Below are 8,358 nucleotides of genomic sequence, written 5' to 3' on the forward strand. Positions count from 1 at the left end.
TCATCGCCTTGCTGTGGTCCCGCGCCCGCAATGCCACTCGCCGACTGGGGAAGCGTCTGGGATGTTGCTGGGTATGGCGCAAGGAACGACAGGAGCTGGGAGTCCTGGTGCCGCGGATTGGGACGGAGGACAACACCATCATCACCCCCGGAGCCAGAGACGTGCTGGAGAGATCCCTGAAGGCTGCTGTCCACGCGGTCTACGTGGACACCCTGAAGAAAAAAACAGACCAGGGTAAGGGCTTCGAGGTGACCAGCAAGTGGGACTCCAGCAACCACTTCCTCCGCATGGGCAGCTTCACCCGGTTCGCCGACTGGCGGTTCATACACCGTGCCCGGCTGAATTGCGTCCCCCTCAACAGAGCCATCCGTCACGGGAACTGGGACAAACGCCGCAGGAAGTGCGGGTACGTCGCCGAAACCCTGCCCTATGCAGCTGCAAGCCTCACGCCAGAGCCCGGCAGCTGCGGCCACAACGCTGTCCAGGACCGCCTAGTTAAGGCCATCGACCCACGCCTGGGAGAGGTCACCGTCAACCGCCGTCCCCAGCACCGACAGCCCACTGTGCCCGGCCATCATCATCACGGACGAGGTTGGAAAAAAAGATCATCCTGGTCGACGTAATGATTCCATTCAAGAACAGGACCCCAGCCTTCCGTGAAGCCCGAGCCCGCAAGCTTGAAAAGTACGCCCCCCTGTATGACGCCCTGCGGACAAAGGGCTACGAGGTGCACACCGACGCTCTGCTCGTTGGGGCCCTGGGTGCCTGGGACCCATGTAACGAACGCATGCTGAGGACCTGTGGGGTAGGCCCTCATTACGTGCAGCTCATGAGACGCCTAATGTTCTCGGACACTATTTGTTGGTCTCGGGACATCTACACAGAGCACATCACCGGCCACTGCCAATACCGGGAGTGAGCCGGGGAGACCTTGTGCACCCGCAAGGGGGAAGAGACCTATAAACTCCCCCTGATGGACCTCATCCCCTGAGCCCTGAATACACCGAACCTAACTGAACCCCACCACGTGAGGGTCACCCCATCCCCATTACCCAGCCCGCTTAATTATACCCATGACTGTCTGTACTTTCTGTATGAATGATGGACCCTCACCGCTTGTCGACTGCATCTTGATCTCGCCCACTGTTTACCCCCCCATTGGGAACATTACAGACTGTATATATTATGTGTGCTGCCCAACACCAAAATACTAGCATCCTCCTATACTCCGTATGTTACCCCCAATGACCAATAACTGACTTCTCAAACTCTATGTATCATCTATTTTTAATCATTATCTAATAAACTTTTAAATCTGTTCTTTTCAGTTTAGTATCTGATACGCCCTCTATCTGAGGACTATATATTAAATGGATTTTTGGAACAGGGAGATGGAATAGGAGCTTGCTCCATCCACTCCACGCATCGACCTGGTATTGCAGTACCTCCAGGAACGGTGCACCTCCCCTCGGGGAGACTATTGTGGTGAGAAAATAGAATCTGTTGAATTTGTTACACCAATACTGACTTAGGGCTGGTCCACACTAACCCCCCGCTTCAAACTAAGATAGCTGAAGTCGAAGTACCTTAGTTCGAACTACAAGGTACTTACCGCGGGTCCACACGTGGCAGGCAGGCTCCCCCGTCGACTCCGCGTACTCCTCTCACGGAGCAGGAGTACAGGTGTCGACGGCGAGCACTTCCGGGATCGATTTATTGCGTCAAGACAAGACGCGATAAATCGATCCCAGAAGATCGATTGCTTACCGCCGAACCCAGAGGTAAGTATAGACGTACCCTTAGACTATAAATATATTCTAGGAGTGGCATACCAGAGGTCACTTATTCACTGACAGTTGTATGCATCTTGTGATCCTTGTAACCGATGCCTGTAAGCGCTCAGAACTCAAGCCTGACCCCAGATGTCTAGTACCTTCCTTCTTAACTTGTGTAAACTTGATTTCAATGCCCCTCTGCCATGTACACTGGCCAAACCGGACAGTCTCTACGCAAAGGAATAAATGGACACAAATCAGACATCAAGAATTTTAACATTCAAAAACCAGTAGGAGAGCACTTCAATCTCCCTGGACACTCAAACAGACTTCAAAGTGGCCATTCTTCAACAAAAATACCCCTCATAAAAAAAGACTTCAATGACAAACTGCAGAACTGGAATTAATTTGCAAACTTGACACCATCACATTAGGCTTGAATGAAGACTGGGAGTGGCTGGGTCACTTCAAAAAGTAGTTTTCCCTCTGTTGATACTCACCCCTTTGCGTCGTTAGCACTGACCCCCAACTTGGTAAGGCAACTCCCATCTTTTCATGTGCTGTCTTTTTCACTCCAGGCATCTGATGAAGTGATACTACTTGTATTAAACAACAGTTTGAATTAGATAGACTTGGTTATATTCTTCTCCCCACCCAGCATATGTTGCATGGATCTCCATTTGTGAGATCATGTGAAGGCACGAGGTGTCCTTCTGCTCCCAGAGGTCCCCATCCTGTTCCCCCCCCCCAACCCTACTGTAAATTCTAAATCATTATACTTTACTTCTCATTTTTAGGATGTGGCTTGGGATAGGCCACTTAATGGGGGTGGGTGCTTGCAGAGTCAAGATTAAGCTCATTCACAGGAGCTTTGTGATGGAGTGTACATTGTCTAGTGTTTGTGGCAGGCTTTACCGCTGAAGTGCTGCTCAATACTCAGCTATTAAACTCTGTTTTTGTGGGGATCGATTTACCCCCGTCAGGCACTCAGCGAGAGAGTTGCTTCTCCTGCCCTGGCAGTTATTTATTTTTTCCACCAAGCTTTGAAATCGGAACCAGCAGGTGGCACCACAGCTCCACAGCCAACCCTAGAGAGAGGAAACTGAAGTCCTGCTCTGCAGACCGAGCAGAGCAGGCTGTTGGGACCCACAGGACGTGCAGTCGAGGGGCTCGTCTGACTGGCATCATAGCTATAAGCATAGTGCCTATTCCAGCGTAACTCCCCCACGGAGACGCTATTCCAAATAGAAGCAACTTGGTTCCCCAAAGTTACTACTCTGCTTTGATGAACATCATCATCTTCCATCTCAGGTTTTCCATGTACTGCCCTCGGATGGTATCCTCCAGGGTCCTCTCCAGCATAGTTCTCGCTCTCAGAGTGATGATGCTGTCGTCTCTTCCGAATACGGCTCCCCTGGGTACCTGGCGACATCTTAGCTACAAGGGGCCACGGCGATTCGCTTCCTGATGTCACGCACAGCACTCGCCACAAAGTTCACTGACAGGGTGGGTTTGTCCCAGGGCCTGCACCCCAGACCACCTCCCCCAACTCAAACTCCCTCCCAGAGCCTTAGGCAGGTGGGAGACAGAGATTGGGGGGGTGGCCTGCCACCCCTGATAGCATGGTCTGTTTGAGGGACCATGTGCTGAGCCTAGCAGCCTTTAAAAAGCCCACTCCTAAGTGACCAGAAGCGCTAGAGAACAGGAGAATTTTGCAAGGGGGTTCTCCAAGTGAAGGAGGAGCAACTGCGTGACCCCTGGGCTGAGTGGCTGCAGTGTGTGTTTGTGGTGTACTTGCTGCTTGACTGAAGTATACCGTGTGGTCTGTTTGTTTGAGGGACTGTACGCCGAGCCTAGCGCTCTGCTCCGCAACTTGAGAACTTCTTAAGGAGACTTTAATCCCTTTAGCACCCATCCCCTTTGAACCAGGGGGTGGGGCTATGCAGGGAGAATAAAGCTTTAAAATGCCCCCTCCTAAGAAACCAGAGGAGCTAGAGAACACGCTAGAGAAATTATTTAAGGTTATTTAAGGCTCCGATTGAAAGAAACTATACAACAAATCAACCTTGCTAGAGAAATTAGTTTCTCTATTTTTTATAACCACAATGCTCTCCGAGGGGAGGTGCACCATTTCTGGAGGCACTGTATTCTCGGCCAATGGGAGCTGCTGGGGGCGCTGCCTCAAGCAACAGCAACACACAGCCGCTCTGCCCCCACCCCCACGTTCTAGCCCAGACGTGCGCCAGGGGAGGGCGGGGTGGCTGCAAGGGGCTCACGGGCCGCAGATAACAACCCGGCGGGCCGCATGTTTGAAACCCCTGGGTTAGCTGCTCCTGTTCTCTAGCTCCTCTGGTTCCTGAGGAGCAGGCTTTGTAAAGCCTTGTTCTCCCTGAGGAGCCCCACCCCCTGGTTAGGGGTTGATTAGGTGCTAAAGGGCTTGGCCATCACAGCCACCTTAAGAAGCTCTCAGCTTTTCTAGCAGGCCTTTAGGCGCAGCACAGGGTCCCTCCAAGGAACAGACCACACTGTATACTTCAGTCAAGCAGCAAGCACACACCAGACACAAGCTACAGCCCATAGGTGCTGACTCCCTGGGTGCTCAGCACCCAGGAGCCAGAGCTTGAGTGTGGAATGTGATGAGTTTGAGCAGGGGGTTGGACTAGATGACCTCCTGAGGTCCCTTCCAACCCAGATAGTGATTATTCTATTCTATGAATTCTGTGCTGGTAACCACTTCTGCCCTTTGGGCAGGGAGTTTGTTTGTAAACAGAGGCAGGGGGATTAAGATAACAAAAAGGCTTGTTATTAAGTTAATGATCACTAGATCATGAAAGCATTACCAGGCACTCAAGTAAAAGATAGGAATAAATGGTCCATTTTCAGAATGGAGAGAAGTAAATAGTGGTGTCCCTGAGGGGCTTGTACTGGGACCAGTCCTAGCCAACCTATTCATAAGTGATCTGCAAAAAGGGGTAAACAGTGAGGTGGCAAAATTTGCAGATGAGAACTATCTTAAGTAGTTTTGTAAGTCCCAAGCAGACTGCAAAGAGCTACAAAAGGATCTCACAAAACTGGGTGACCTGACAACAAAATGGCAGATGAAATTCAATGTTAAATGCCAAGTACAGGCGAGTTACATCATATGAGCATTTAACTTAAGTGAATTCAACTATACGCGCTCGGCAAAAAAACGAACAAGATACCTGTAAATAGTGCGGGCGATTCCACCCAATGAGCTTTTATGCCCCGGAGTGAGCGTGAGGTGGGAGACGTGAATCTGCTGTTCCTCAATCGGTCTCAGTTCCCGCGTGCCTCTCATAGGGTGAGCGGCTCGCTGCACAGAGTGCGAGTCTAGTGTTTAAAGATACTTATTTTTTGTACAACGTGGCCCCTAAATGCAAGCCAACTACTTCATCTGGTGCTCAACCGAAGAAACAGTGATCTGTTTCAACACTGAAGGAAAAACTGGCTGTGTTGGACTTCTTGAGAGACGGTATGTCGGTCTCCAACGCGGCGTGTAAATATGGCCGCAACGAATCTAGCATCCGTGCCATCAAGATTAGAGAGAGAAATTCGTCAAGCAGTGGCATCAAGTGCTCCAATAACGGCTAAGGTGACGAGCCAGGTGCGTGATAAGACTTTAGTGAAGACTGAAAAGGTATAAAACTTATGACTGGAAGACCTGAATCGTAAACGTGTGCCTATTGATGGCAACACGTTGCGAGAAAAGGCTCTTAGCTTCTACGTGCTGTTCAAACCTCCTGCCAGAGAGGGACAGCCTTCTGATGAGAAGGAATTCAAAGCCAGCCAAGATTGGCTTAACAGTTTTAGGAACCGCTTCAACCTCAAAAATGTGCAGACTACTGGTGAAGCTGCATCTGCCAATGAAGAGGCAGCAAAAGCCTATCCCGAATGATTAAAGAAAATCATAGAAGAAGAAAAGGGCTGTCTTCCGGAACAAGTTTTTAATGCTGACGAGACTGGGCTCTTCTGGGAAAAAATGCCCAACCGCACTTACATTTCGAAATCAGAAAGACAAGCCCCTGGCTTCAAAGCAGCTAAAGACCATGCGACTGTTGTTTTGTGGCAATGTGGCTGGGCATTTAATAAAGCCGGGCTTGCTCTACACGGGTGCAAATCCCCGTGCCCTAAAAGGTAAGAACAAAAATCTCCTGCTTGTGTTCTGGCAATCAAATAAAAAGGCTTGGGTGACGGCAGTATTATTTCTGGATTGGTTCCTCAAGTGTTTCATTCCAGAAGTCAAACGGTACCTCGAAGAGGAAGGACTTGACTTTAAAGTGTTACTGATTGTAGACAATGCTCCTGGCCACCCTGCGGCACTCCGGTTTGCACGTAATGACGTTGAAGTCGTCTTCCTCCCCCCCAGGCCAATACCACCTCCATCCTCCAACCTCTCAACCAAGGTGTGATTCCCTGTTTCAAGGCCACGTACACGAGGCTTACGTTATCATGGATACATAGCACTATGGATGCTGATCCCAATCTTAATGTGATGGAGTGTTGGAAGTCCTTCAACATTGCTGAATGCAACACATATTAAACAGGCAATGGATGCAATCAAGCCTGAAACAGTCAAAGCATGTTGGCGAAACCTATGGAAAGAATGTGTGAATGATTTTAAGGGTTTCCCGACCATTGACAAAGAAGTGAAACGCATTGTTCAGGTGGCCAGGCAAGTGGGTGCTGATGGCTTCGTTGACATCCTTGAGGAAGAAATTGAAGAATTAAGTGAGAGCCATAGAGAAGCATTAACTCTTCTGAAGAAGTGAGGTTTTTACCCAGGAAAGCTTATGCCCAAATAAATCTGTTAGTCCTTAAGGTGCCACCAGACTCCTTGTTGTTTTTATTGACTCTTTGTTAGTCAGAGGAACTGATAAAATCGTCTACAGAAGACTATGACGACGACTAACAGGAAGAGCCAGCAAGTTGGAATCTTCACAAATTTCCTGAAGCGTTCCAAGCAGCAAAACACTTGAATGATTTAATTTCTGAATACGATCCCTCTATGGAACGAAGCCTCAAAATCACACATAGTATTACGGACTATTTGAGACCGTATCAAGAAATGTTTGAGCAGTTCAAGAGACAACAGCGACCGTTGCCGATCACCATGTTTTTCAAGGAAAAACAGCCAGCAGCAGATGAGCCTACGCAATCAACTTCTCGAGCTGAACCAGAGCCAACCACTTCGTCTACGACTCGCTCTCCTTCACCCAAGTTCTCAGTCACCTCCGTTTCCTCGATCGGCATCTAGCCCTGATGACCCCCTGTAATTAAAAAGACAGTACTGTAAACTTATTTTGCATATGTACTCATACTGTACATTACTGTATACATATTACTGTACTGGGGTGTATCCCAACCCTGTACAGTATACTGTACTTTATGGGGGATTTAAGGGTAATTTTGACTATACACGATTTTCGCCTTACGCGCTGACTTTAGAACCTAACCCCCGCATAAAATGTGACTCCACTGTAATGCACATGGCAAAATATAATCCCAACTATATATACACACACATATATATATATATACACACACACACACAAAACGATGGTGCCTAAATTTAGCTGTTACCCATCAAGAAAGATCTTGGAGTCATTTGCAGTACTCGAAAAGCACTATGTTTCCAGCCTACTGCAAATGTGTAAGAAGCCTTCTCGCTATGTCTGTATCATCCTGAATTCATTCTTCAGCTTCCGAAGACTTAAAAATTATCTCCCGTCATCAATTGGACAGACAAGGGAATAACGTAGCTGACCTTAACATGCATCAAAACAATACCAAGGGCCCTGGATGTAAAGAAGATTGCTGACAGTTTCATCCAGAAAGCTACAGTGATATAGAATGTCTTTAAACTGGGATGTTAGTGAAGACAGCTTTTAAGTAATTACAATGATTTTATTATACTGCCATTCATAATAATGTAATTGTCGTTCAAAACAATTTAACTCTTAAAATAGCAAAGATAACAATGATCAACACATTCAGTAATTAGAATATGAAAGAAGGGTGCCCTATAAATGCTGACAATTGCCTTCCTCCCAGGGGCGGCTCCGGGCGGCTCCAGGAACCAGCACACAAAGCACATGCCTAGGGCAGCAAGCTGCGGGCGGGGGCGGCCTGCTGGTCACTGCAGGGGCAGCAGGCAGGCTGCCTTCCGCGGCTTGCCTGTGGGAGGTCTGCCGGTCCTGCGGTTTCAGTGGCAGGTACGCCGGAGCCACAGGACCGTGGACCTCCCTCAGGCCTGCCGCCGAAAGCAGCCTGCCCTCCGTGCTTCGGGGTGGCAAAATGCATAGAGCCACCCCTACTCCCCCCAAACCTGGCAAAGGCAGTGCCCCCTTCATCCACCCCCAATCCCCAAACACACCCCTCTTCGAAAGCACCCACCAGCAAAAAAAAAAAAAAAAAAAAAAAGGTCAGCACCTATGCTAAAGACAACAAACTCACCCAAAGGGTGCCGTAGTCGCTCCTACTTCACCTGGAGAACTCCCTCGCAAAACTCTCCTGTTTGCTAGCTCCTCTGGTCACTTAAGAGCCGGCTTTTTAAAGCCTTGTT

General features: G+C 48.8%; 1 non-coding gene across 1 annotated transcript; it reads left to right on the forward strand.

Annotated features, from left to right (window-relative positions):
- Positions 1-1,279: 1,279 nt before the first annotated feature.
- On the forward strand, positions 1,280-1,467 carry LOC128825020 (U2 spliceosomal RNA). The gene has a single exon (XR_008442573.1). It is a non-coding gene; the product is annotated as a U2 spliceosomal RNA (small nuclear RNA).
- The last annotated feature ends 6,891 nt before the right edge of the window (positions 1,468-8,358 follow it).

This window comes from Malaclemys terrapin, chromosome 16 (assembly GCF_027887155.1).
Source record: "Malaclemys terrapin pileata isolate rMalTer1 chromosome 16, rMalTer1.hap1, whole genome shotgun sequence".
Classification (NCBI taxonomy): Eukaryota; Metazoa; Chordata; order Testudines; family Emydidae; genus Malaclemys; species Malaclemys terrapin.